General features: G+C 43.5%; 1 protein-coding gene and 1 long non-coding RNA gene across 5 annotated transcripts in view; one reads left to right on the top strand and one right to left on the bottom strand.

The window, feature by feature from the left end:
* Rerg (RAS like estrogen regulated growth inhibitor) overlaps positions 1-26,881 on the top strand; it is a 114,504-nt gene that overhangs the window by 45,778 nt on the left and 41,845 nt on the right. The window lies entirely within an intron of this gene.
* Positions 9,195-11,443, bottom strand: LOC126497300 (uncharacterized). 2 transcript variants are annotated; one of them, XR_007590570.1, is made up of 3 exons: positions 11,301-11,443; positions 10,912-11,153; positions 9,195-10,095 (listed from the first exon to the last, which is right to left on the bottom strand). It is a non-coding gene; the product is annotated as an uncharacterized lncRNA (long non-coding RNA). The 2 variants fall into 2 exon arrangements; XR_007590571.1 differs by lacking the exon at positions 9,195-10,095 and adding an exon at positions 10,566-10,641.

Consider the following 26,881-nt stretch of genomic DNA (forward strand, 5'->3'; position numbering starts at 1 on the left):
GAGGTTGTATCTGTCATGTGTCCTGGGTGTCCTGGGAGGCTTACAGATGTTAAACTCTCCTTTCCATGAAGTCATCTAATTTATCTTTGTCAGGAGGGTCTTAACGGAATGTTTTATCATCCTTTATTCTTTAATGGAGAATAAGCCAGAAACTTTAAAAGTTTTTGGTGTAAATTCAGAAAAATCTATGTTTTAATTGGAGCAATTTGGGGTAGGAGATTACTTTGGACCACTGTAGACCCTGAATGTTAGCAGTGACCCATGACAGGGACTTTAATGCATTTCTGCACCCAGTTTAGTCAAGAACAGGATATTTAGGCATCATTTACTTTTTAATTTAAATTATATTTTAATATAGTAAATATATATGTAAAATTCGGTTAGTATAAGATGAAAGTTAAATTAAGAAATTACAACTATACAATTAAGAGGGGGAAAGTGAGTGTTGTCTTAGGCTTTTCCCTAGACTGTGCATTGTTTATTTCTGATACTTTATTTATGCCCATTCCATTCCCTTTCTCACACCCACCGTGGTTGTGGGTCTGCTGGCTTTCAGGACTACTGTAGAGCTGGGGAAGGTTTGATAATAGTAAACAGTCAGCAATTTGTTTGTTTGTTTTAGTAAACAAACACTTTTTAGTAATAAATAATCAGCAATTTGTTTGTTTGTTTTAGTAAACAAATACTTTTAAGATAGTTACAGAACTTTAATTAGCTCTAGAGATCTAAGACACCATCACTAAAGCCTGTTTTATAGTCTCAAGCAAGACCATTGAAAGGATGTTGTGGGATATGAATCATAACCTCAGGAGAGGCCTTACCAGAGGGTAAGAGAAATAATCAATAGTAACAATTCAACACTGCAGACAGACAAGGCAATGACTGAGAATGTGGAAGGTTACAGAGGTTTTCAGAAAGCTCTGACATATTCCTGGGCATGAGGTAGGGTACACTCATGTTCAAGGCTGTATACATGCTCAACAAAGACACGAGAGGGCTCCAGTCTTAACAACTGGCTGATCTTGAAGCCATGCATGAGTAAGACACGAAAGTCCAATTGGCTACCTAGGCACTAAAGGAATGGCCCAGCGCATACATATAGAAGTTACAGCTTCTTGGTGCCGAGAAGTGAACTTGGGTTTTCTGCTAGGAAAATCTACACTTTCAGCTGCTGAGCCATCTCCTCATCCCCAACCCCCAACACTTTTCAAAATCCACAAGACAGCCCTAAATCTTATTTAAAAATCAATGGTCCCAGGATGTGTAAATGATATTAAAAATAATAAATAAAATTGGAGATGCATATACCCTGATTCCTAAACAAAGATATAGTAATCAAATGGCCTGGGAACTGACATATAGCTCCATGGAGCAGAATGGTCCCGAAATGACCTTCTGTATTAAAACAATTATCTCTTGAGGTGCTAAGTACGTTAGTAGAGAAAGTATACTTTCTCCAAGTAGTTCTCTAATCCCCGACTGTTCACATGCAAATAAATGAAGTAGTAGCCCTGCCTCATATTGTATGCAGAATTTGACTCAAAATGGCCCATAGAAAAATCTATGAGTTCTCTCTCTCTCTCTCTCTCTCTCTCTCTCTCTCTCTCTCTCCCTCTCTCTTTCTCTCTCTCTCTCTCTTGTCTTTCGAGACAGGGATTTTCGGTAGCTTTGAAGTCTGTACTAGAACTAGTTCTTGTAGACCAGGCTGGCCTCAAACTCACAGAGATCTGCCTGCCTCTGCCTCCCAAGTGCAGGAATCAAAGGCTTACGCCACCACCGCCCAGCTATGTTTCTTGTATATGAGCTGAAGTACAAAGATGCAAAGAGATAGTTCACCTTGTAAAAATTAAGACTTATTGCATCAAAGGATACTATTTTAAAAAGAAAATAGAACTGGTGTACATACCCCAACCCACAGGGGCTGGGAGCAAAATTAGGAGTTGAAGGCCGTCCTTGGCTATATAGAAACTTTGAGGCCAGCCTGGGTGTGGCTATGTGAGGCCTTGTCTGAAGAGAACAGAAAGAAAGGAAGGGGAAATGGTGAGGAGGAGGAAGGAAAAGGGGAAGAAAGAAGGAAGTACAACTCAGAATAGGAGAAAATACATTTGAATGAAATATTAATTAAGGATGTAGATTCTGAACTTAAGAAAGTAACTTTATGTTTGGTAATAAAAAGATGAGCAACTCAACTAAAACCGTACGAAGGATTTAAATTGATCCTTTTCCATTGAAGACACTCAAGGAACAGTAAGTGCATAAAAGAACACCTCATTATTCACTGGGGACAAAGCAAAGAAAAACATTGTAACTCATTCACTTAAGGAAACGCTATGAAAATATCCAGAGATAATGCAGAGAAGGGACTAAAAAAAGGGTCTTTGGATGATGAAAGGCTGTAAAATAGTGACACTACTTTGGGAGACAATTTTACAGTTCCTAAAAAATACTCTATGTGACTAAACTGCTGCCCTCGCGCTCTCTCTCTCTCTCTCTCTCTCTCTCTCTCTCTCTCTCTCTCTCTCTCTCTCTCTCTCTCCCCCTCTAACCCTCCCCTCTTCCCACCCCCCATCCTTGCCTCTCTGCCTCTCTCATCTCCTCCCCCTTTCCGTCTCTCTCTGTACACATACCTAAACACAACCACAGCATAAAGAAAAGTCATATCTACACAAAATATTCTACACATGTTTATTTGAATAAGCAGTATTTAAGATCATCTGAAAGTTGAAAATAGCCAAGATGCTCATGACTCGGTGGAACAGCAAAGTTGTGCCCCTACAGAAGAGAATGTTATCCAGCATGTAAAGTAATAAGCAGTGGCCCATGCTGTAACACGGATGAATCACGAAAACACAATGCTAAGCGAGGCAAAGCGGTCCCAAAGGCTGCTTGTTGTATGCTAGCACGTGGGCGGAATGTTTGCAGAAGGTGAAGCAGAGGCAAAGGGTTAGCAGCAGCCTGGGGCGAAGGGGAATGGAGGGAGAATCAAGACTGGCAGGTAATTGGGGTGACGTTTCTCTGGCGATGACGGTTATGAAATTAGATTGTGTGGATATTGTGCAACTGTGAATACATTAAAAACATTGACTTGTACACTTGAGTAGAACTTTGTGCTCTGTTAAGGAAATCCATTTTATTTTATTGTTGAGAGAGCATCTGACTATGTAGTCCTAGCTGGCCTTTTTTTTTTTTTTTATTGCTATGGAAACTGGTCTGGCCTCAAATTCACAGGGATCCTCCTGATTCTGCCTCAGGTGTGTGCTACCTTGCTAGGCTTACTATATCTACCTCAAAAAGCCATTTTAGAAAACCTATATGTGACTCCAGAAAGAATAAGAAGTAGTAATAGTTTTGGTATAATTATTAAGACATATTAATTGTGTATATCAATATTAGTTTCCTATATTAGAACACTAATTATACATATATGATGGTTTGAATGGAAATGTCCCCTGTAGGCTCGTAGGGAGTGGCACTGTTAGGAGGTGTGGTCTTGTTGGAGGAAGTATGTCACTGGGGACGGGGGCAGTAATGCTTTGGGATTTCGGAAACTCAAGCCAGGCAGGCCCAGTGCTTCCTGCTGTCTGCCAATCTGGATGTAATACCCTCAGCTCCTCCCAAGCACCACGTCTGCCTGTGTGCCGCCATGCTTCCTACACGACAATGGACTAATCCGCTGAACTATAGGCAGCCCCAGTTAAAGGTTTCCTTCATAAGAGGGGACTGTGGTCATGGTGTCTCTTCACAGCAATAAAACCCTAACCAAGACAACATAGAGCCTGTCATTTCTGCATAGCAACTGTGCATACTAATGAAACAATTGTGTATATTTATGGCATTTCTGGGACAGTTTCAGATAGAACAGATCATGCTTCAGTCATGGTGTTTTCTCGGCTGCCTTCTCCCATCCTCCTCACTTTAAGTCCCCTTCTCAGTCCCTGGTACTCACACATACACACACCTATGTAATGTGAAGGGGTTTCCCTTCTGTATCATGTGTTTTCTTTTGGCAGTGGAGGAATGATGGCTCTCATAAAAAGGCTTGTTCTGTGTCTACTGAGATGACTGTATGGTTTCCACCCTTGGTTCTGTAACTGCGCCACATAACATTCATCTGTCTGTTACAGTGTTGTAGCTTTCCACCCACAGATTGAAGCCAGTTCACTAGTGGGATATGATCCCTTTCGTTTGTTTTTGGTCCAATCTACAAGTATTTTAATATAATTTTCGGTGTCTATTTATCAGGGACACTAATCTGTTGTTTTCCTCCATTTCTTTTTTTTATTGCTATATCCTTTTATTGCCTTTAGACATTAGGTAATATGAACTTTGTAGGTTGAGTTTGGAAGTATCCATTTCCCTTTTATTGCATTAGATGGTTTGGGAAATACTGTTGTTAGCTTGTCTTTCAAAGCCTAAGACAAAGTATCTGAAATCACCAAGTCAGGAGGTCTCCCTTGATGGAAGACTTTTATTACACCTGTAATCTCATTATTCATTACTGTCCTATTCAGATTTTATATATTGTTGGTTCAATGTTTGTGAATCATCTTGGTCTAGAAATTTCTCTATTTCTTGATTTTCCAACTTGCTGGCATAACATTTTTTTAAAAAACATTTGCTAATGATCATCTGAGCTTCAGTGGCATCTTAGTGATAGTCCTTTTTTAGTCTCTAATTTTATTTATTTCTGTCTTTTCTCATTTTTTTGAGATTTGTCTGGCTGAAAGTTGGATGATTTTGACTACTCTTTTCAAATCTAGTATTTGCTCAACCCTTTGCTTCACTGAGCTTTGGTATTTTTCTTTCCATTTTGATTTTTGTTTATTTCCTCTCTAACTTTTTCCTTCTACTAATTTTGACCTCATTTGTTCTTATTTTTCTGAGACTTTGAACTATACTATGAGGTGATTTATTTGAGATTGCTCTGTTTTAAGTAGGCACTACTGCTATAAAATTCTGCCTTTTGTTAATTTTAATGAATTTCTCAATTTCCTTCACCAGTGAAAGTTGATAAGTTTCATTTTATAAAAACTAGAGAAGTAAATATGATTATCTATTTATTGACATGCTTTATCTGGAGGATGTTTAATCAATAACCTCTATTATTCTGGTGGATTGTACTTTGATTGTGTGTCAATATTCTTTTTCTAGGAAATACAACACTCAAAAAAATTTTCTTGTGTGTGTTCAAGGAAACTGAATAACTTTATTGAATACATGACTGGGTAAAGAAAATGGGATACATATAACCAATGGAATTTTGGCATTCCTGGGACAATAGAGATCAATACGTTAAATGAAACAAGCCAGCCTCAGGAGCAGAAACTTCACACATTTCCTCTTAAATGGGGAATCTCGTTTTAAATGTATAGATGTGAGAGTGGAAACCTGACTAAGAGAGAAGAAGGGAAAGTCCAGATGGAGGGAGACAGGGAGAATGTGAAGGAGTGATAGCCTTACATGACACGAAGGGCCGAAGAAAAAGAAGGGGATCGGGGCAGGAGGCGCGCAGATGAGCAGAAATGTGAAAAGAGAGGCAAGATGGATAATAGCAACATGTAAGAATGTGTGTGTGTGTGTGTTGTGTGAAGTGTAATGAAATCTAGTACTTGCACACTCAGGTTTACTTGGCCGTGGTGAACAGAGCCACCGGAAACTTGGTGAGCTAGAGTGTCTATGTGTGCTGACTTAGAGGTTTTTTTTTTTTGTTTTTTTTTTTTGTTTTTTTTTTTTTTTTTTTTAAATCTATTCCTGGAAATGGTATAGTGGGGTCATACAATGATTCTAATTTTAGTTTTTTGGTTTTTTTTGTTTTTGAGGAACCTCCATAGTAATTTCCGAAGGGTTGCCTTAGTTTACATTGCCACCATAAATTCTCTTTANAGAGAGAGAGAGAGAGAGAGAGAGAGAGAGAGAGAGAGAGAGAAGAAGAGAATGAAAAAGAGAGAGAGAGAGAGAGAGAGAGAGAGACAGAGAGAGAGAGAGAGAGAGAGAGAGAGAGAAAGCCAGGCTTTGTGAAACTCAATTGTAATCTCCAAGCTGGGGAGCTAGAGAGGGGCAGGCAGATTTCTGAGGCTCTAGGCAGCCTAGCTTAGTTAGCAAGGCAATAACAGACTCTGCTGAAATAACAGAAACAACAGCTATGGTGTGCTCTGGCCTCCACAAGCAAGCACACAAGTGCATATGTACTCACACACGCATGTACCTATACATACAGATGCACACATACTGGCCCCCACACAGGCATAACACACACATGCAAACACAAAACACGCTGCAAGCCTGGCCTTACATCTGACTGTTCTGAGCTCTCGTGTTGCAGATCTCTGATTTGACACACACGTTCCCACAGAATCTTTAGTTAGCGATTTGTACCTTCTCCACGTGGGTGCGTGTCTGTAGACGGCTTCTTTTGATATCCTGAACTCATGGTCCCTGTAAGGACTATGAGTTAATCATTTAGAAGGGACGTCTGGCAATGACCAGGAATTGATGTTACAGAATTGCCCAGCTAGGAGCTCATAAAAATAAAAATTCTGTATACATAGGGATTTGCCGTGTTAGCATTCTCTGGAGCAGTAGAATCAATAAGATATACATTTTAAGTGAGATTAATTACATGGAATGGCTTACATAATTAATTCCATGGTAGGCTATCTGCAGTTAGAGGCCCACCCAGGAGATGGTTCTGCTTGCAGCACAAGTGTGAAGGCCTGTGAACCAGATGCACCAAGGACAGGAGTTGACTGTCAAGCTCAGAGACAAACAGAAGAGAAAACTCTCCTTTCTCCTCTTAGATGGTGCTCACCTAGATAGGTGAGGGTTGTCTTTGTATATATGTATATATTTGTGCATTTGCATGTGTGTGTGCATGTGTATATATATGTTTGTACCTGTGTCTGAAACCCAGCAGTCAACCTCTAGTTGACTAAGGGCCACAGTAATGGCTCCAACTTTCTTAGGGGGCTCTGGGGGATTGAACTCTGGTTCTCATACTTACACAGCAGGCATGTTCCCACCTGAGCCATCTCTCCAGCCCAATGAGGGCTTCTCTTTGCTCAGGCTCTCAATTCAAACCCCAAGTCTTTCTGAAAACGTCATGGGCACGCCTCAAAAGACAACATTTAGCCAACTGTATGGAGACTCTTTAACCAAGTCAAGTTAATGAATGAAGCGTCACGCCCTCGCATAGCCGGAAGGAGCTCCGCAGACTTGCCTTTACAGGGTGGCTTCTCAGAACTGCCAGTTTCCACTTCAAGAAGAACAGCGCTCTATTATTTGATTTTATTTTTCGCCTTGCTGTCTCCTTAACTTAAAAGCTTTCCTCAGAAGTCATTAAAATAATGCCATTTTCAATAGCAAATGGCATGTGTGTTAAAATAATGGGCCCCGGGGCGGTGGATGTAGCTCCATTTGAGGAGTGCTTGCCTGGCAACATGCAAAGCTCTGGGTTCGGTCTGAGGAATCAAAAAGGAACAAGAAGGAATGTAGCCTTTAGGTAGTTACTGTCATAGTTACTTTTCTATTGCTATGAAGAGGCACTTTGACCAAGAGAACTTATAAATGAAGCATTTGATTAGGGCCTTGCCTACACTCTCAGAGAGTTCATCCATAACCACCATGGTGGGGACCATGGCAACAGACAGGCAGTCATGGCCCTAGAGTAGTAGCTGAGAGTTTCCATTTGATCCAAGGTATGGGGAAGCAGAAGAATAGGCTGGGCTTGGTGACATCTTTTGAAATCTCAAATCCTATTCACTAGTGACATACCTCCTCTCAACAAGACCAAATCTCCTAATTGTTCACCCCCCAAATTCCCCCAACTAGAAACAAAGCATCTAAATACGATGCTATGGGGACCAATCTCATTCAGACCACCGCAGTTATCTGTCTTCCCACCTATCCATTTCTTTCTTTGTTTGTTTGAATATGATTTCCCACATGAGAATGATATTAACACATACATACCTATAGGTATGTGTTAGGAGGTAAAGGTGGAGTGACCAGATGTTGATTTCCTAGCCTGGATTTGATGAATGTTGTCTCATATATACATATACATACATATATATTCATAGCAACATGAAAGGAAAGAAAGCACTAAGAATCTGCGTCTTCATCTCTCCATCTGAAAACTAGGGGAAACACTAACTGCACAGGTTATTCGTTGACAGACCGCATGCTTCTGGCAATGGCGTTACAGGATCAGAGCAGTGTGAGCAATGTCACGATGGTTAGCGCGGGACTGTCAGCATTTCTCATCATCCTCCAAGTCTGAACAGAAAAGCACGGACTTTAGAAAATGTTCCGTGAGAGCGGAGCAGTCTGTGTGCACCGGGACAAAGTAGCCATCCATCATAGGGGATACGCCGTACCCATAACAGGACAGCCGGAAGGCGACACTGACTCTGATAGATCAATAGTCAAGTGGGCTTGCTCGTATTATCTCATCTCTTTCTGGTCAATAAAACAGCCCCACCCCCCGCAGTGATCCACTTATTATCATACATCCTACAATAAAAATACCCTGGGGAGTCAAGGTGCAGCCTCTGGGTTTTCGAGCCAGAACGTATCCGCTGAGAGGGAAGCTGAGTTTGTAGACTTGTTCAGTGCAGCACATTGGCTGCGCGACACCAACTGCGGTGTGCCAGAGGCTAGACATGGCTCAGAGCAACCAGGATTGTGTCGTGTGATTAAAGCTACAAGAACTGGATCCAAGTCATTGCTGACCAACCTGGGAACAGCACATGGCTCTTGGGCAAGGGGATCTTTCTTAGGAAAGTTGGTTGTTGTACTTTGAAGCGAAACCTTAAAGATCTCAGTATGAGAGTAGGGAGGTTCAGGGTTTCTCGTGTCACAGGAAATGCAGTCACAAGGTAGACCGACTTGTGCCATGAAAGGGAAACTGAGGACAACGTGGACGTGGAGCTCAACTTTTCTCATGGGCTTATTTCCTGGTTATTATCCAACTTTCAAAGGACAGTTTGTAAATCTATGATACCAAGCTGAAGGTCTTTGCCTTGGTTTGGACAAAGGACCAATTAAACCTTTATTAGCCCAAGGGAGAGTGAAGATGGGGGAGGGAGAAGCAGTGTGACTTTGTCTCCTGTGATGGTGCCTGTATACACAAAATGCTGTGTTTAGGTATGGTTTTCATAACTAGCTTTTTTTCTGAGTTAAAATCCACTCCCACCCCCTTTTAAATGTCATCTAGTTTAAGTTTCATGAGCTCCAGATCATAAGACTGCCTGTTTCTGCGGTGTGTTTATGGGTCATTTTAGAGGGCAGAACTTAGGGGCACTCCTGCGTAGACTGCCCAAGCCAGAGGGATCCTGAGTGTGTAGCCTGATGACCTGTCAGTAGCATGATCAGTCTATGGACCCCCAAAAGATTTTCTAAGTCAGAAACTCCGAGGGAGGGGCTTGAGGCATCTAGTGTTGCAGGTTGCCAGAGGGCTCGGATGAAGCTACACTTTGAGAACACTGTGCCGGGAAAGGAAGTGCTGTACTACAGTTGGGTCTAGTGTTTCAATTGGAGAAATCTCTGTTTCCTCTAGTCCCTCTGTAGAGTAAACGGCAGGGGGTGGGGGGGGACTAATCTGGAGGTTTAATCCTCCCCCAAAACATGCTCAACATAGGGGGAGTTCAGTCTCTGGAAGGCTGTCCAGCTGGACTCACCTGGGACTGAGAGAAACCCCCAGACATAGTTATGCATATATATGCTAAGCAAGTAAATCTGCTTTCTGCACCAAGGCTTGCCTCTCGTTGTCTCCTCAATAAGCCATGCCTTGCTGGCATGACATTATCTTGTCATTGGTGTTTTGAAGTTAGAAGATGAAAGGGCTCATGAACACACAGCATATGGTGAAAGGCCATTTCACTGGAGCTTCGTCAGGAGCATAGTGGTTGAGTACAGCATTCATAATAACGATGGCAATAATAAATACTCTCTACACAGTGTATATTTTACGAGGCTATTTGTGCATGTTAGTGTGATCTTCAAATAGCACGTGTGTTAGGGAAAGTGTACAGCAGAGACACCATCTTCACCATCGTCATGATTGCCACCACCACCATCAGGAGGCAGGTCCAGAGCCTGCAGGAAGCAGGAAATAGGACTAACTGTATTTTCTCATCCCTTTTGTATGGCACCTTCATAGGATTGTGGGATGAACCGGACTGTGGAGGTTTTACTTCTTCGTGCAAGCCCATAAAAGCGTTTATCACTTTTGCCATCTTTGAAGCTGCCAGGAACCCTGGACTTGCTATGGATATCCTGTCCATCCTAGTCACCCCCCTGTATCAATTCTACCATACTTCATTGCCCAAGCAGCCAGCAGGGCCATGCCATGCCGATAACAATGCAAGTCCCTTTAAAATCCCTTCACAAATGAGAAGTTCTTGTTTCCCATAGATGTATATCCTTCCTTGCTCTGTGACTCCAAAAAAAATTAGTCCTTCAGTTTGTTAGAAATAATTTATTTGGCATGTAAAATAAAGGGCTTCCTATGATATTGCAATCCATAGCACCACTGTGCCATCCTCACGTTCATCCACTACACCTTCCTCAAGTCCCCTTCCTCCACTTCGTGGGCTCCTTTCTGTTTTCATGTCAGACATATGTGTATGATTAAATCCAAACCTGCTGATAAGAGAAAAATGAGGCATTCCCCCCCCCTTATAAATGCATTCTCTTTGCCACCCACCCCCATTCTTTCTCTATCTTAAAGCACGTTCTCATAAAGCCCAGGCTATCCTTCATCTTGCTTAGTAGCCGAGGGCGACATTCAGTTTCTGCTCTCTCTGCCTCCACCTCCCTTGTGCTGGGATAACAGGCCGCTTGCTTTTATGAAGTGGAGAGGGGTCAAAGCCAGGGCACCAAGCGTGCTAAGCAAATACTCTACCAACTTACCCCCAGATCGTTAAGCTTTCCTGTTGGTCACTTCACATGTGAGGTCTCCTCCTGGGTCAACAACACAGTGATGAGCAGTCCATTCTAATCAGGGTGGGGAAGGCAGACTGCAGCTCCAGACAACCCCGGGGATTGCAGCAATTCTGCCGGACAGATTGGCTTCTTATTGGCACTTCCTGTTCGTGACTGTGATCAAAGCCTCTGTCTCATCATGGCTGCTCGTGGGGGCCCAGTCAGAGTCCCTGTGCCAAAGAGAACAGAGCAGAGGGCCCTGCAAAACCTGGCAGTAGTGATTCGGTGCTTGACCTAGGACGCGCCACTTCCGCTCCCATCTCACTGACCAGGAAACGTTTCTTCCCTGTTTGCTGTAGTAATCATAGCATACATACCATATGCACACACCCTGTAGTCTCCTGTAAGGAGTGACTTCCACCTACTGGGTGATCATGGGGCTCCTGACAGTCACAGCCAACTGTGGTCCAAGCACTCCCAAGCTTTGTCCATCTCTTGCCTCCACAGCCTTGGTGGCTGCAGCACTGTGTGTGTGTGTGTGTGTGTGTGTGTGTGTGTGTGTGTGTGTGTGTGTGTGTGTGTTAGAGAAGATAAAAACCAACTGTCCATCCACAGGCTCATATTGGGAGTTAGAGGGGTGCGCCGTTCCTAGAATTATAGTTAAATTCCAGAGAGACTGAAAAGGCGCCGCACCGGGATTGAGAGAGTCATTACTTCATGGCCTCTTTGGAGCTTACCGGTACATACTTCAGGCCACGGTGACCCCAGTTTAAAGACGCATCCTGCCAGGGAAAGCTTGCCAGACACGTCTGGGTAGGGCTGTTATTTGAAGCTACTTCAGCCGCTGCCTGCTGCAGATGAATGTAACTCGTATGTGGCCTGTCTTGCCACCTTCCATATCAGCTAAACAATCTGCCTGAAGGCGGTTGGTCTATGAAATGACAGAGCCCTGGATTACTCCTTATCCATTCTGTGAGTTCCCCAAGGGAAGTACAGAGTGTATATTTTCTGGAAGTAAAGTTTATTATGTTGTTTGAAAATGTTACTCGGAGCAACAGATGTTATTTTTGGAGCCTGTGCAACTTTATTTCAGAAAAAAAAAAGTCTTGGCCAGAGTTAAAAGCTCTCTGACTGCAAGTGATTGGTATACAGGCTTCCAGCCTGGTTTCTTCGCTTGTGCCATGACCGCTCGCAGGCAGAGGCAGCAAGTAAGTAGTCTGCCGGTTTTCACCGGTTTCCAGACTTGGAGTGGTCACCACCCTGCTGTGACAAATGCACCTCGGCTTGGAGACGCTGCTTGCCCTAACCTTCACTTTGAAGAACCGCAGGGAAAATGATGGAGAATCTGCCTGTGTCCTCAGAATCAATTTGGACTCGGTACAGTTCGTTCCTCTTCATCTGGCTGTGAAGAACAGCAGTTTGGAGCCTCAAAGGCAGAGTGTGTTGTCCTCTGTGCCAGGGGAATTAGTCACAATTTCCTCTTCTGTGAGAAGTCTCAGAGGGGCGCTCTGGCTTGGCGGAGCCAGCACTCTCCTGGAAAACTTCAGTAAGACATCTCAGGATGGTCTCCAGGGGACAAAGGTCAAGCTCCTAATGGAAATCTGACTTCATTTTGGCTTCATTCGCCTGTCCTTTTGACTCTTTGGTGCCATTCATTACTCTCTCTTGGGTAGCTCATTACTGTGAGAATGCAAAGAAAGTAAACAGGAGTAGTTGGAGATCAAGTGAGGTTCATGGCCGGGAAGGGACAATGACTCTTCTAGCCCAGCGCTAGGTCTAGAGTCTGGGGCGGGGTGGTGCAGTGGTGTCTGCTGCTAAGATCCAGCCTGTTGAGTAGACACACTGTCTAGGGACCCTTGCCACTCTGGACTGGGCTTCTGTTAAGTAACTGCTCTGAGGACCCAATGGTCTCTTCTGGATCCCTGTTTTGTCTCCAAGGAGGAGGTTCAGTTCTTGCTGCTTGGGAAAGGCAAGTCAGTGAGCTTCGTAGACTGTTGTGGGCTCCGGAAAGCAGTTCTTTCCGCATGAGTCCCCATGGTGAGTGCATGGGGGTCTCAACACCTGGGCTGTTGTGGCAGAGACTCAAACGTTTGTTGACCAGATTGTGAGTTTTGAGCTTGCTTTCAGAAGCAGGAGAGAGGAACAAGGACAAATCCAAGTTGGAGGAACAGTATGGAGTCATCACATGACACTTACTGGAATCAGATTCGGATCAGAGCTCTACAGGTCCGTGAGGGTCAGACCTGATAAATGGTGTCATGTGGCAAACATCTGGGCGGTCTCTGGTTGGTCTGCAGTCTTGCAGCTTCATTCGCAGAGTCCTTCTTCCAAGTATGTGTGCCAGGTAAAGAGGCAGCCTGCAAACGGTTGAGGGACGATGGGAAAGAGAGAACCAGGGCGCTTCTTTCTCTCCATGCTTCCAATGGTGTTTCCTGCAGTATCTGCATCTTGGCTAATCACCTTAAAAAATGAAAACTCTCCCTCGTGTGCGAATTCCTCTGACTCCAGGTTTTTTTGGGAAAGCTCTAAACATTGTGCAACTCTTTGGGCCGCCTTCCCTCTGGTCGCCCACCTCCTCGTGCCGCCTTCCCTCTGGCCGCCCACCTCTTCGCGCCATCTCTCCAGTTCTTACTCATCAGTTCCCTTCAGCTCGTGACTTTCTGCGATGGTTAATTATCACCGTCAACTTTATTGGATTTAAAACTACGAGGGACCATTAGTAAGATGCTTCTGTAGATGATTTTGCGCTAAGATGTTTCACCAAAGGGTTACCTGAGAGGAAGCACTCCTGCTGAAGGTGGGCAGCACCCTCCAATGGCCATGGGGCTAGTCGTCATCATTCTTCAGCTCCACTTCCTGTCGCCAGGATGTGAGCAGCCTTCTCTGCTGAATTCCCACTGTTAGGATGTTCTACCCAGGTGCATGGGGCCGGATCATCACTGACTGAACCCTGAACCCTGAAACATCATGGGACAAAACAAAATTTCTTTCTTTATGAATTGCTTTCTGTTAAGTATTTTGTCATATCACTGAGGAAAATGAGCTGGGTAAACTCCCAGGCTTGAGCTGGGCCCTCAGGTCTTTACTTTAGATAATAATGTTTCTGTATTAAATGGCCTCTATTTGGAAAACCCAGAGCCATTTCCCTTTACTGGAAGATCTCAACCTGCAGGAGATGACGTCCACCAAATTACCTCTTTTCCTCTAACACATATTTGTGCCTATCCCTTTCTTAAAATGTTTTTCCTTCTAGCTCACTGATTTTCTTCACATCCCTGCTGAACTTCAGTTCTTTCAGGCATTTCTGCCTTTCCACTCAAATCTGCATTTTCATCTGAAGATTAGCAGGCACCATTTGATGTATAGTTCAGGATGCATGATTCAGAGTCACGGAATGAAATTAAAAGTCTTAATTGGCATTCTTTCCTCTCTCCTGCTGTCCGAGTCACCTACTTTTCCTAGCATGGAGTTCCCTTTTTCCTCTCTCGCTCTTTCTTTGAATATCAGCTCACCTGGCAGGGGTGATCTGCCTGGCTTTTATGCCGTGCTTCTGATACTGTTGGCTCACGGCACGGGAGACCACTCATGATTCCCGCCTCGTTCTGAGTTATTTCAACAAAAGGCAGAAATAGGGGGCCTCATTAGCAAGAGCAAGCCATGCATCCATCACATCAGCCAAGTTTCTCAATTCTTAGCACTGTTGTCTCTCCAAGGCTTTAAAGCTGTTACTAACAGGGGACCCAAAACTGTTGAGGTGCGATGTCAGAGTCCGATGCACCGCTGTCAGGAGGTCCATGCTCAGGTCTTCACTGTGATGCTCATCAATTGTGTGTTGAGAGGCAGGGGGGGCATTTTTAAAACAGGAGCTGGGTAAGTAATCTCTAAGAGTGCACGAACAGAAAATTGTAACTGTGAAGTAAATCTGGTTGTGGCTTTTAAAGAACAATTTCTTTGTGATTTAATTTTTTTTGTCCTTGAGGACAATAGAGACCTTCGGGTGAGCCGGAAAACACATGTTCTCCGCTTTCACTCTCACCCCAATATTCCCATCTGTATTGCCCTTCGTGTGCTCAGCCCTGGAGAGGTGAAGCAGCTGATGCCGGTTCTCTCTCATCATAGGTAAGGAGCTTGAGATGGAAGGACTAGCGTAGCTAAGATCATGCATACCTTCTATTATATTATTCCTTTTGGTTTCTGTTATGGATGGAGCCCTACAGAGGTTCCCAAAGCAAAGACTTGAAAAAGCCACGTTTCCATGGAGTCGGCACCAGCCTTACTTCTCCAAGCCCTGTGCACTTCATCCCCTGATGGCAGCTGGTTTGTACCTAGGCAGGTAGCTACAGAGAATGTGAAAGCTTTGACCAGGGAAGGGCACGGTCTAACGCTACCCCTATGTTTGTTTAATATGCATCAAGAAAAGGGTTTAAAACAAATGATCAAACTATGATTTAAAGAGAGTAACAGAGAGAGAAAGAAAGAGAGAATATTGCCTAGTCACACAGAGCTGTATAAATCACTACGCTGAAATACACCTGCAGTTTTGTACAAAAAGAAATTTGCCATAGATGGCATGGACTTGTGTCGATCTTTCTCCTCTTCTGCTTTCCAACATTTATGATGATTGCCGAGGCTCCCTCTCTTTCTTCACACGTAGACAATGGGATGCCAAATTCTCTTATCACATAAGGACTAGGTGCATTCAGTTGCCGCTTTCTCTACTGTCAAGAAGATAAATTAGTTTGAATTTTTTATTGCTCTTTGTTTTCTTTAGGGGTCTGATTTATTATTCTCCCAGAAAGCATAAGGAAGTATCGAAAAAATCAATAGCCGGTAAAGAACTAAAAGTCTCAAAATGCAAAATGCAAGTGAATATTAAAACCAACAACTCAACTTCCTATTAAGTTAAAATGAGCCATCTTTATGTAAGAGCCAAAGATTTATTTCTATATTATCAATGTTTAAAATTATGCAAACACAGTGAAAAGCTGAGGGTCGGTGCTAAACAGTTGAGGACCTAGCCAGACACAGGAGGCCAGCTTGAAAGAACTCTCACTGCCAGTCCCTGCACAAAGTAAATCATCATAGCAATGTCTTGCACCTAATGAATAAAATGAGAAGACAATGCGTGTGTGGTTGTCATAGGTTGCAACCTACCAGCTCGCCCAAGAATGCCTATGTCCCCACTGAGACGAGGAATAAATGAACGAATAAGGCAGTGGAGAAAAGGATAAGCTCTCCCTTGCTCTACCGTGTTACCAACAGCTGTGGTAGGAATGACAGAAGGCCCTCATTAGGATGCCATCAGCCGCGGGGGGGGGGGGGCGCTGCTGGTGAGGATCAGGAAGTTTACCAAGCATCTGAGCATCTCTCACAGATTCATGTTACCTGTGGGAAAGTTATGGAGTTAAGGGGTCATAATATTTCTAACACACCTTCAAATGGCACAGAAAGGAAGTGTAAATAGCATAGACAATCTCACGTGTGCAAATGCATGCATTTCCTACCATTGGTCTGCATTTGTGCACATGTATATGTTTATGTATAGGTACTGGTGATCTGTGTGACCGATATACAGTCATATGACTATAAGAAGAGAAATAGTAGATAGATGTTGAAACAAATGGGGAAAAAAGGAGCACTTAGACAAACAGAATATGAGCGCCATCAGTTCTCTTCTCATAGATTTGTTTGAAAGTGCATCAGAGAAAAAAAAACAGAAGATGCTGGAAATCAAAAGTTCCCCACAGTGGAGGCCACGTGGTCCATCTCAGTGCAAAGAGAAAGAAACGTGCGACTCCCCGAACTGAGCAGCTGGAGTTCCCACTTTCTGGTCCTTAATAACCATAGTGCATTTGGGGAGCTAAAATTCTGTTTCGCGTTTTTCCTTTCTTTTTTCATGTTTAAATAATGAGATGGAAACCCAAAAGAGAAATGTCAGGGCTCCCTGGCAAAGTTAGTGTTGCTTCAAGGACAGGAAGATGCTCACCAAGTTTCAGCAGCACATTCTCATGAACAGGGGATATGGTTGCTTCCAAAAATGGCCATAAATTCCACCCGTCAAGTTGGTCTCACATAGTGGGAATTTGTTTGAAAAATGACTTGCTTCCCAAACTTCTTGCATGTCCCACGTCACATTTTGGCATAGAAATACTCAGGGTGGGTGGATTTTCAAATATTTCCCCAAATTATAAAATATGTGAAAGCTGATACCAGACTCACACTCTTATCTGCTGGTTGTCGACAGTCGTAAGCTATTTTGGTACGCCTGGGCATCTGCCTGTGGGTACAGTCTTATTGGGGTCGATTCTTAAACAGAAGAATTCTAGAACTCAGAGCGAGGAACACAGTCAACCCTGGAGCAGAGATCATCTAGAAGATGGTCCAGGAAAGGGAGCTAGTAGAGAAACAGGCCAAGACCTGGCAGATCTGTAGCTGCCCTCCCCCCCCCACACACACACTATAATGGGCAGTGGATATTTTACAGGGCTTCGCAAAGTCTAACACTTCTTCAAGTGTTATCTCACTTAATCCCCTTAAAAGCTCCATGAGATAAACACTATTTTTAATGCACATTTTGCGGCTCAGATACCTGAAGCTTAGAGAAGCATATTGCCGTGTGTGTGTGTGTGTGTGTGTGTGTGTGTGTGTGTGTGTGTGTGGTAGTTACCAAGCTTGCACTACTCTTTTCCTTACGATGAGTTCATGAGTTCTTCACTAGACTCCACTTCTCTCTCCTGGAGACTCACAAGGCAACAATTGCAACACACCTTTGTAGCCCGGTTTGTTGCATACCCTAGTGTAGATAGAAATAACAAACCAATAGCTCAAGTTTTTCTGAACAACTGATGTCATTACCAGGCATGTAGGGCTACCATGGTTTTGTTGTTTTGTTTTTGTTTGTTTGTTTATTTGCTTTGTTTCGAGATGGGGTTTTCTGTAGCTTTGAAGCCTGTCATAGAACTCACTCTGTAGACTAGGCTGGGCTCAAACTCACAGGCTGCCTCTGCCTCCTGAGTGCTGGAATTAAAGGAGTGTGCCACTACCGTCCAGTTGGGCCACCATATTTAATGCTCATAGTCTCTCCTCTTCTGATGCTGCTGAGCTGTCCCGTGAACACCAACTGCAAAGCTGGTAGTCAGTGATGCAGCTGCCAGAGCTGATGTGGGATTTGTGAGAAGCTGGATGAGTTAGGGAGTGGCACTATCAGGAGGCATGGCCTGTTGAAGGAAGTGTGTCACTGTGGGGGTGGACTCTGAGGTCTCCTTTGCTCAAGCTTCACTCATTGTGACACAGTCTACTTTCTGTGCCTTCTGATCAAGGTGTAGCCAGCACCATGTCTGCCTGCATGCCACCAGGCTTCCCGCCGTGATGATAATGGACTACTCCTCTGAATGTAAGCCACCACCACAGTTAAATGTTCTTCTTTATGAGAGTTGCCATGGTCATGGTGCCTCTTCACAGCTATAGAAACAAAGACAAGGAGGACAGACAAACCTCTTCAGTGGGATTCTGTCTCTGAAGTCCTGATCTGCATGGACAGTTTCTATGGGAACATGTTCTGCACTGTGGATGCAGAATATCATTCCAGTGTTGTGAGCAAACCAAGTGTTGTTGTCACCAAGAAAAATCTATTACTTTTAGTCACAGTAATTGTTGCTATCTTAAAATGTCACTTAAACTTCCCATGAATGCAAAATTATAGCAGCTATTAAATTTAAAAACTAGGTCCTATTTAAGAAGCTAATAAAGACACAATTGCTATGTTGCATCTTAAAATTATTTTTACCATTATGTCAGTGTTTTAAACAATGTAATAGTGGTATTTCAACATACTAGTGTTATCTATAATTATACATAATATATCATGTAAAATATTATTATTATGTTATAGAATAACATTATAAAATATTATTATGGCATTTCAACATAGCTAGTTTATTTATAATTATGCATATCTGATATGTTATAAAGTATCACTGTGAGACATGAATCACAGCCTCTGTAAGAATGACCCACAGCATAAAAGTGGTTAAGGACTCTGTATCAAAGACAACATTGGAGTTTGGGAGTTGGGGATACTCTGGCTTAACACAAGTTGCTTCAGATCCCTGCTCCCCAAGAGCTCTATAGTACAAACCATTATCCCAGAAGAAGGTAGGAGTTAGATATGACCACACAACCAAGAACTTCCCTGCCACAAGAAGGAAGACATGGTCACCACACCTACCTTCTTCCCGGTCCCAGTTTCTGTTCACCCCCAATTCCTGCTTTCCTGCCTACTCAGTTACAATGAGGGTATGTCTTCTGGAGCTCAATGAGACCCAGTGCTCTGGAAGCTGGGCCTGTATTAGCAGGCCCAGCGGGTGGATGAAAGCCAAGACTTTTGATTCTCTCCACCCTCATTTTCCTGTGGAGACACAGCTCAGGAGGCAAGGGCTGGAGGGTCAATCCACCAAGTTTATCTCTTCGCTTTACTGGAAACTCATGTTGTCCTTTTGTGTGACATTTTCTCTAATTTCACTTGTTTTAATCCTTTCTTCTCCAGCAGGCAGAGTCTGGTCTCTATGCAGGTGGCCCCCACGTGTGCATATTTTTCTGATCGTTGTAATGCATCCTAAGTACTTACTGGGAGCGGAAAGACCAAAAGCTGCACAGACGATGTTTATAAACACGGCTTCCAAGGATCACTGGGGTTCCTGCTAACTGTTGTTTACACTGTCTGACAGGGGACCGATGAGCTGCCCCATGTTCAAAGTAGCAGAAGCCTCTCTGTACTCGGGAACCATCAACAGATGACCGTGACAGCTGTTTGTAATTCCCATGTTTTTTTTTTTTCTTTTGAACAAATTACTAATCAGACTTCAAGGCTATTTGACCAAAAGACATAACTGAACTCTGAACGTTTTCTAATTTATCAGGTTCCCCTTCATTCTACTTTGAATTATGTTCAAGGCAAAAATTTGTATTTGGCTTCATAAAAGATGGTGTTGAGCATTTACAACAGACGGACAGACATAAAGGGGGGTATGAGCATTTGTAGTAGACTCCCCTTCCTGGTTGCTTTGTTCTAACCAAGTTTGGAACTGGCCTCACATAGATGGCAATGTGGAGTGGACCAGGTGGTAGGACCCAAAAGGAAATCTGGGCAAAGCCGCTGTTCTCTGTGGAGTGCCAAGGAGACTCGGGGCAGAATTGCAACCTCAAAGACATGTTTTAAGAAGATGATCTGCAGTGATCTGCATCTAGTCCTAGCACAGCCATCACAAAGGACCATTTTGTACCATTTACATACATATATAAACAGATAAATAAACAAATTAATTAATTAACACATAGCTTAAAATCAGAAATGTATTCTCTTGTAGGGATGGAGGTGAGACTTGTTTTCTTCTGAGGACTAAGGGAGAATATGCCTCATCTTTCTTGCCTAGCTTCTGACAACCTTGAGTGCACCTTGGCTTTGACTTGTAGATGGTAGCCTCTCTTCCTTCTTTTTTAATTTGTTTATTTTTTCATCTGTGCACACAAGCACGTATACACCCGTTCATGAACCTGGAGGCCAGAAGAGGGCACTGGGTACCTTTTCTATTACCCTTTTCCTATTCTTTTGAGAACTTGGCGTGCATGTCTTTTTCCTTCTCAGCTATCCTCTCTCTACTTCTCTTGGAACAGGTGTTATAAGCATGTGCATGGCACCCCATGTTACAGAGATGCTGTATTTAAACTCTGGTTCTCACAGGAAGTGCCCTTAAGTCCTGAGCTGTCACCCCAGTCTCTCTAACATCCTCTCGTTCTGACTGCATCTGTCCCTATGACCAAGTACCCCCTTGAGAAGAACACAGTTGTAATTGATAACAGCCTATGAAGCCATCTTGACTTGATCAAGTCTGCAAAGGTTCTGTTTCTAGATAAGGTTACATTTATGGGGTGAAGATTTTCCACTGTGGAGGACACAATACAACCTGTAACACTATCCATTTTGAAAAATTCCCAAGGAAGATAATCTGTAGCTGCGGAGTGCGTGGACTCCAATAATTTTCCTTTAATGAATGTATTTATTCTAGATGCCTTATCAAGGCGAGGGAATGCCAAAAGTATCAAATTATAGACCTCTTTTCCCCTATAAATTACAAATGTTCTTTAATTCCACATTTCCCAGGAACTGGTTCTTGCTGCTTCTTCCTAGAACTTGTTGGCATTTTCTCTGAGAGATACTACTTCCCTGTACTCTTTAAACGCACGACTAAAGATCAGGTCTTTTAGGAACCAAGTTGTAAGGGAAATTTGATGGAAGAGCATTTGTTTGGAAGAAGCAAAACCCACACTTCGTGGGCAAGAAGCTCACACTCCGGGTTCCTATTTGATCCTTTCCAAGGAAGCAGCCTTCACAGTGGTTGCTTGTGTTACCTATAAACAGGAGATAATTTTAAAATTCAAGATGAACACCTATCATAGTGTCGCTAGTGCTTCAAGGAAACCCTGGGTGACCCCAAGATTGCAGAGTGACTGGAAAAACACTGACCCAGAAAATAAACATGTAACAAGTCACATTTCCCCCACTACTTAAGGGAAACGGTGGTGTTATTTTTTGTTCGTAATCTATCTGCTAAGTGTAAGTCTATGAGTCACTGAACTGCCTCCCTCCTCTTCCATAAATATTAGGACTTACAAAGAGGTTGAGTCCACGTATGATGAGCAAATACTTTCCTATTTTTCCTAAGTAACAGCAGAAACTTTAATGTCATTTTTTAGAAATGTTATTTTCAAAGAAAATTTATACTAATAAAAGAATCTTTTTTTCAGATAATAATATAATTGCATTAGACTTTAATACCTAAAAGCATGCAAGTTAAATCTGGTTCTAATCAAAACCAGGTCTGTTAAATTTCAAATAAATACTTTGTGAAGTCAATTAAAGAAAGTTTGATTCTGGCAGATGTCGACCCCTAGTTACAGGGAACCAAGATGCAAACATCCCACCTGAACTGGCTTCCCCAGGTCAAGCTATCACACTATTTCCAAGGCACACTGATACGGAAACTTGGGACCAGTGTCACAGAAGGGATGGCGCGCATGTCCTCTGTCCTTCCTGCTGCCTCTCCTAAAGGTGTCCGACCTAGATCAAGAAGCGTGAAGCAACAATCTTCCGTCTCAGTGAGGTGCCTACGCTGTCCAAAGCCAGGGCCCTCTGTTTAGTCTTTCTCTGGGCTTTTGAAGTTGGAGGGGAGTGGGTACGGTGCACAATAATTTCAGAAGACAGACCATATGCCTTGGTAGAGGCGGCAGAAATGTCAGCCAGCGTCAAAGTAGGTGCACCAATACGTCTAAACGCATCCGAGTCAGCCTGGGAAAGGGGCCCTGAAGGAAAGGCTTCTTAATGATGTGATTTCAACTTCATTGCATCTTCCTTGTGAAACTTGGTGGCTTTTTGGGACCGCCCTGTCTCCTTTTGTGTATAGAGATTAGGTTGTCTGCCCTCTTCGGCATACATTGCGAAGAGGACTGTAGCCACAGTTCTCACAGTGGACGGCTGTGGTAGTTAAAGCACAAGACAGCCCTGCCCTCTGTGTTTTATAATCCCAGAGTCATTGCCTGTGCTGTGTAATCATCTCCGCAGACCTTTATCCACCTCCACGGCGCAGGCAGGAAGATGCTCTTACAGTTCATTGAAACCACCACGGGACAAGTCAGAACTCTGTAGAGACGACACTCAGCATTTTCTGCGAAAACACAGATTTTACAACCAAATGGTTTCAGCAATTGAAGGGTAACACGCAACATCACCAATCTCCCACAAGTGGGGGAAAAAAAAGACTCTAGCCTGGCTTATACAGTAAAGACAAGTACAGATAAGGGGGCATTCTGAAGGCTCCTCACATGCGTCCTTTGCACAGAATGAAGGTGGGGAGGGCTTTCGTGCATTCTGGTGGCGCCCTCTGGTGGACAGATGGAAGGCTCAGCTGACGCCCCTTAATTTGGGGGCCCTTGTTTCATCTACAGTATTAGCACTCGCCCCAGCGCCTTGTCCCCATCCCAGGAGCTTTCTGTGACAAGATCTCTGACAAGATGGACTACAGCCAATGTCCCTGGTTCATGGTCCATGAGGAGCATCTATGGTAAATTCAACCAGAGAGGAGATCGGGCTTTACCGGTGCCTCAAAGTGGCCTGATTAGTGTGGGTGCAGTCTGGCTGTTGCGTGCAAGCATCGGCCTCAGTTGTGTTTATGTAAATGGCTCAAAGCTGTAGACTGTGTCTCTGGCAAACTTACGAGGAACAAAGGAGAAGTAAGAATGGTTTTCATTTAAAAGGCATGTGGTTCTTATTGCCTTCCTGAGATTAGGTTTTGTTTCTCTTCCTTTTATTTTTAAAGTTAGTTTTCCACTGTGAGACGAAGGGATTTTCATCGGAAATGTTGGCAGTGTAGAGGGAGGGGGATCAACTGTAGCGGTTCCGAAGCGAGGGCCGATTTGGAAGGGATCCAGTTGCGCAGGCTACTTCTTGGAATGTCCCCTGCAGAATTTAAGGGACTGATCTCATCTACCTATGTGCACAGCCGCTTTGCCTGATTTAAAGGTCTTCTGATAGCTTTGCATCCATGCATTTTCTGTCTCGAATTAGGAATGGTAGGTAGCATCGGCATACTAACTCCAGGAGCCGCTTCGTCATGCCAAAGCCTTTCCTCAGCCGGGCCCCTTACCTCCTGCGGAGCATCCCTCCTCAGACTATCTCGGCCCGAGCTTGTTCAACTTCTTTGGTCCATATCACCCCAGAATTTGTTTGCGTAACAGTAATAAATACCCCCATACAATCAAACACAGCCTGAATTTCAGTCTGGCCGTCCCACCTAGCACCTGTGACTTCTTGGATGAACAATGTGCAGACTATGTTTCAGATTCCTCAAAAAGAGGTGCCGAGGTCACAGGAAATCCTAGAGGAAAGTATTCCATAATCACCTAATAATGCCTGGTACAGGCACCCGATGGGCATAGTGGTGGTCCTTGGGCTTTTGTCAGAAATCATTAGTACACATTTGCATGCACACTTTCTTTTAAGTGTCTTTGTCGTCTAAGCCCAGTCTTTGAGTGTTGGCATATTAGAAGCAGAAACAGGATAGTGAGTTTGGGGCTAGCCGGGGTACATAGCAAGACTCTGTCTGAAACAAGTAAGTAAATGAATAAAGAGACAAACTCCTCTGTTATTAAAAGACTTTAGAAATGGCCTGGGGTCGTAACCCAGGGGTAGTGCAACTGCTGAGCATGGAAAGAGGCCTGAGTCGGTGCTCAGTGCGAAAACATACCAACGCTAATAGCTGAAAGTTCTCAAGGCGGTTAAGAGACATCCAGGAGTCAGCGAGATTTCCCAGGAGGTAGAGGTACTCTTCACAGGCCTGACCGTATCAGTTTGATCCCAAGGACCCACATACAAGAGAGCTGAGCCAGTTCCAGCCAGTCCTCTGGCCGCCGCAAAAAAAATGCTGTGGTGGATATGCACACGTGTGCGCGTGCGCTCACACACACGTAAAATAATAAAACAGTTAAAACACCTAATAAGCAAACAAAAATAGCCCCTTTTCACAGTCATTGTTAGAAACTAACATTATCAATTAAAAAATAACTGTTAAAATGGGCATTGTGGTACACATAACATACCAGCAGTTGGGGATTAGGAATAAGGGGATCAGGAGTTCAAGGACAACCTTGACTGTATAGTAAAATGAAGGGATAGCCTGGGTTCCAGAATGAGGGTCTATGTTATTAAGAGAGGAGGGATAGGGGGAAGGAGATGGCTAATTATAAATAGCATTAATGTATTGATGTTCAAAATCCCAGTGCTCAACAGACATACTAACACAGGAGCTGTAGCTCATAGCTCACACATGCTGGCCTGGCCGCTAGTACCCATCAGGTCTCATGGTATACTGTCCAAGTCTTCATTCTGAGACTTAATTTTGACCTGACAGAAATGGTAAAAAAGCATTAGCTTCAGTTTAAACTCAATATTCACTTCTTTCAAGTGGAAGGTAGTTTGGTGGTCTCGCTTTCATGAATCTGTTTAGCCGACCTGCAAATGCATCCAGATCTCAGCTTTCATTCATCTGCCTGGGGTAATACTCTCTTGTTCGGTGTTCAGTGCCACTGAATGGTTTCTTTTGCTTCCTTCCTTTGTTCTTTCCTTCCTTCCTTTCTTTTTCCTTCCTTCCTTCCTTCCTTCCTTTCTTCCTCCCTTCTTCCTTCTTTTCTTTCCCTTCCTTCCTTCTTTCCTTCCTTTCATTCGTTTTGAGTTCAGATGTAAATCTAGAAATCACACCTTCTGAGTTCTAGTGTCTTTTTTCAATGAATCATACACAGCCGTGTGGATAATTGTGGGGAAGGTTATAGCTTATTAAGCGGGGGATGCAGAGCAAGATGGAGCTGTGTCAAGCCTACTCAGCTGCAGCCTGGCTCCAGGAGAGCAAGAAGAGAGAAGGGATGAAGTGAGGTCCTCAGTTACTTTGGGCTGCCAAGCCTTCCCCTGCTATCTTAGGCTTGTGATAGGGTAGAGTAGAGCTAGGCATGGAAAACTAAACTGAATGCTGGCAGAAAGGAGGCAGAGTCAAGGAGAAGCCATGTAGCCCGCCAGAGACAGGTACCAAACCTTGCCCATAAGCCACAGCCACGTGGCAATACACAGATTAATAGAAATGAGTTAAATTAAGATGTAAGAGTTAACCAATAAGAAGCTAGAGTTAATGGGCCAAGTAATGATTTAATTAATACAGTTTCTGTGTGGTTATTTCGGGGCTCAGCAGCTGGAAACAAACAATTGGCTTTTACTACACAAAGCCTGTGAATAAGTTTGGGGCCGTTGGCCTTAGGAGCAAGTTTCTTTACCCAGTGACCCATTGGCATCCAAAAAGTATGTGGATGACAAATTCCAGTTTTTCTTGTCATTTATTAGTATAAAGGGGAGTTAATTTGTGTCATCACTCTTCTTAAAAATAAACCCACAAAATCACAGTGGCTAAAAATAACCCCATGCTTCCTCTCTTTATTTAAATTGTTCTAGCCCATATTGACTGAAGGTTGTTCCCGAGTTTCCATCCCATTTGGCTCGTAAAGGCACAATTTTAGCGAGGGAACACTATAAAATGCTTTTCCCCCTAAAAGCAGGTTTTACAATAGGAATCGTGCTCACTGTAGACATAGATTTTAATCACTTGGATTTATGATGCAAGAGTGCAGATCCCATCAGTCTGTGAACCAAAGCCAAGCAACCTCTCTGGCCACCAGTGTAAGTTTCATTAGAAATTTACAGAGAGACAATGAAGTCTTTCTTTTTTTTTTTTTCTAAATACTATCCAGCATTAAATGTCAGCGGAGCTGAAATGACTATAACCTTAAAACAAAGAAAGAGAGAAGGGGAGGAAAAGGATGGGGGAGGAGAGGAGAGATAGAGACGGGAAAGGATGGGAGTGGGGAGAAGGCAGAGCTGTCTTAAGTTCCAATAACTCTGTTTTGGACTCAAGATCTTCAGAATGCCATGTAAAGGGCAGATTTAAGGGAGATACAGATTTTCTATTTAAAAATATTTGAAGAAAGCCCAAATAAAACTGAAACTAATGCAAAGGGTCATTTGTGTAGTATTCCTAAGTTATTTCCCGTCATGTCCATCTGCCTGTCTTTGGACCACTTGCCAAGGCTTAGGCCAGATTCTTAAAGTAAACAGGGCCGGGAAGCTGCCTGCTGAGGAATTCAACACCCTGCCTTCACCCTGCCCTTAGCCTGGGAGGCCCAAGCAGATGCGGCCCTAGCTCTGCACCTCAGAGAAAGAGGCTCATTTCGTATCACGGGGTTCTAGTGCCGATGGGAAGAGCCATCCTGGAGCTCCAACAGTGGTTTCACAGTAGAACAGCCTGGCCTTCCACACAGGAGACCAGACTTCCTAGTTCATAAGGCAGCTGTGGGCAGCTGTGGGCTA

This window comes from Alexandromys fortis, unplaced genomic scaffold (genome assembly GCF_014885135.2).
Source record: "Alexandromys fortis isolate MF-2015 unplaced genomic scaffold, M_Fortis_MF-2015_v1.1 scaffold_21, whole genome shotgun sequence".
NCBI classification, from domain to species: domain Eukaryota; kingdom Metazoa; phylum Chordata; class Mammalia; order Rodentia; family Cricetidae; genus Alexandromys; species Alexandromys fortis.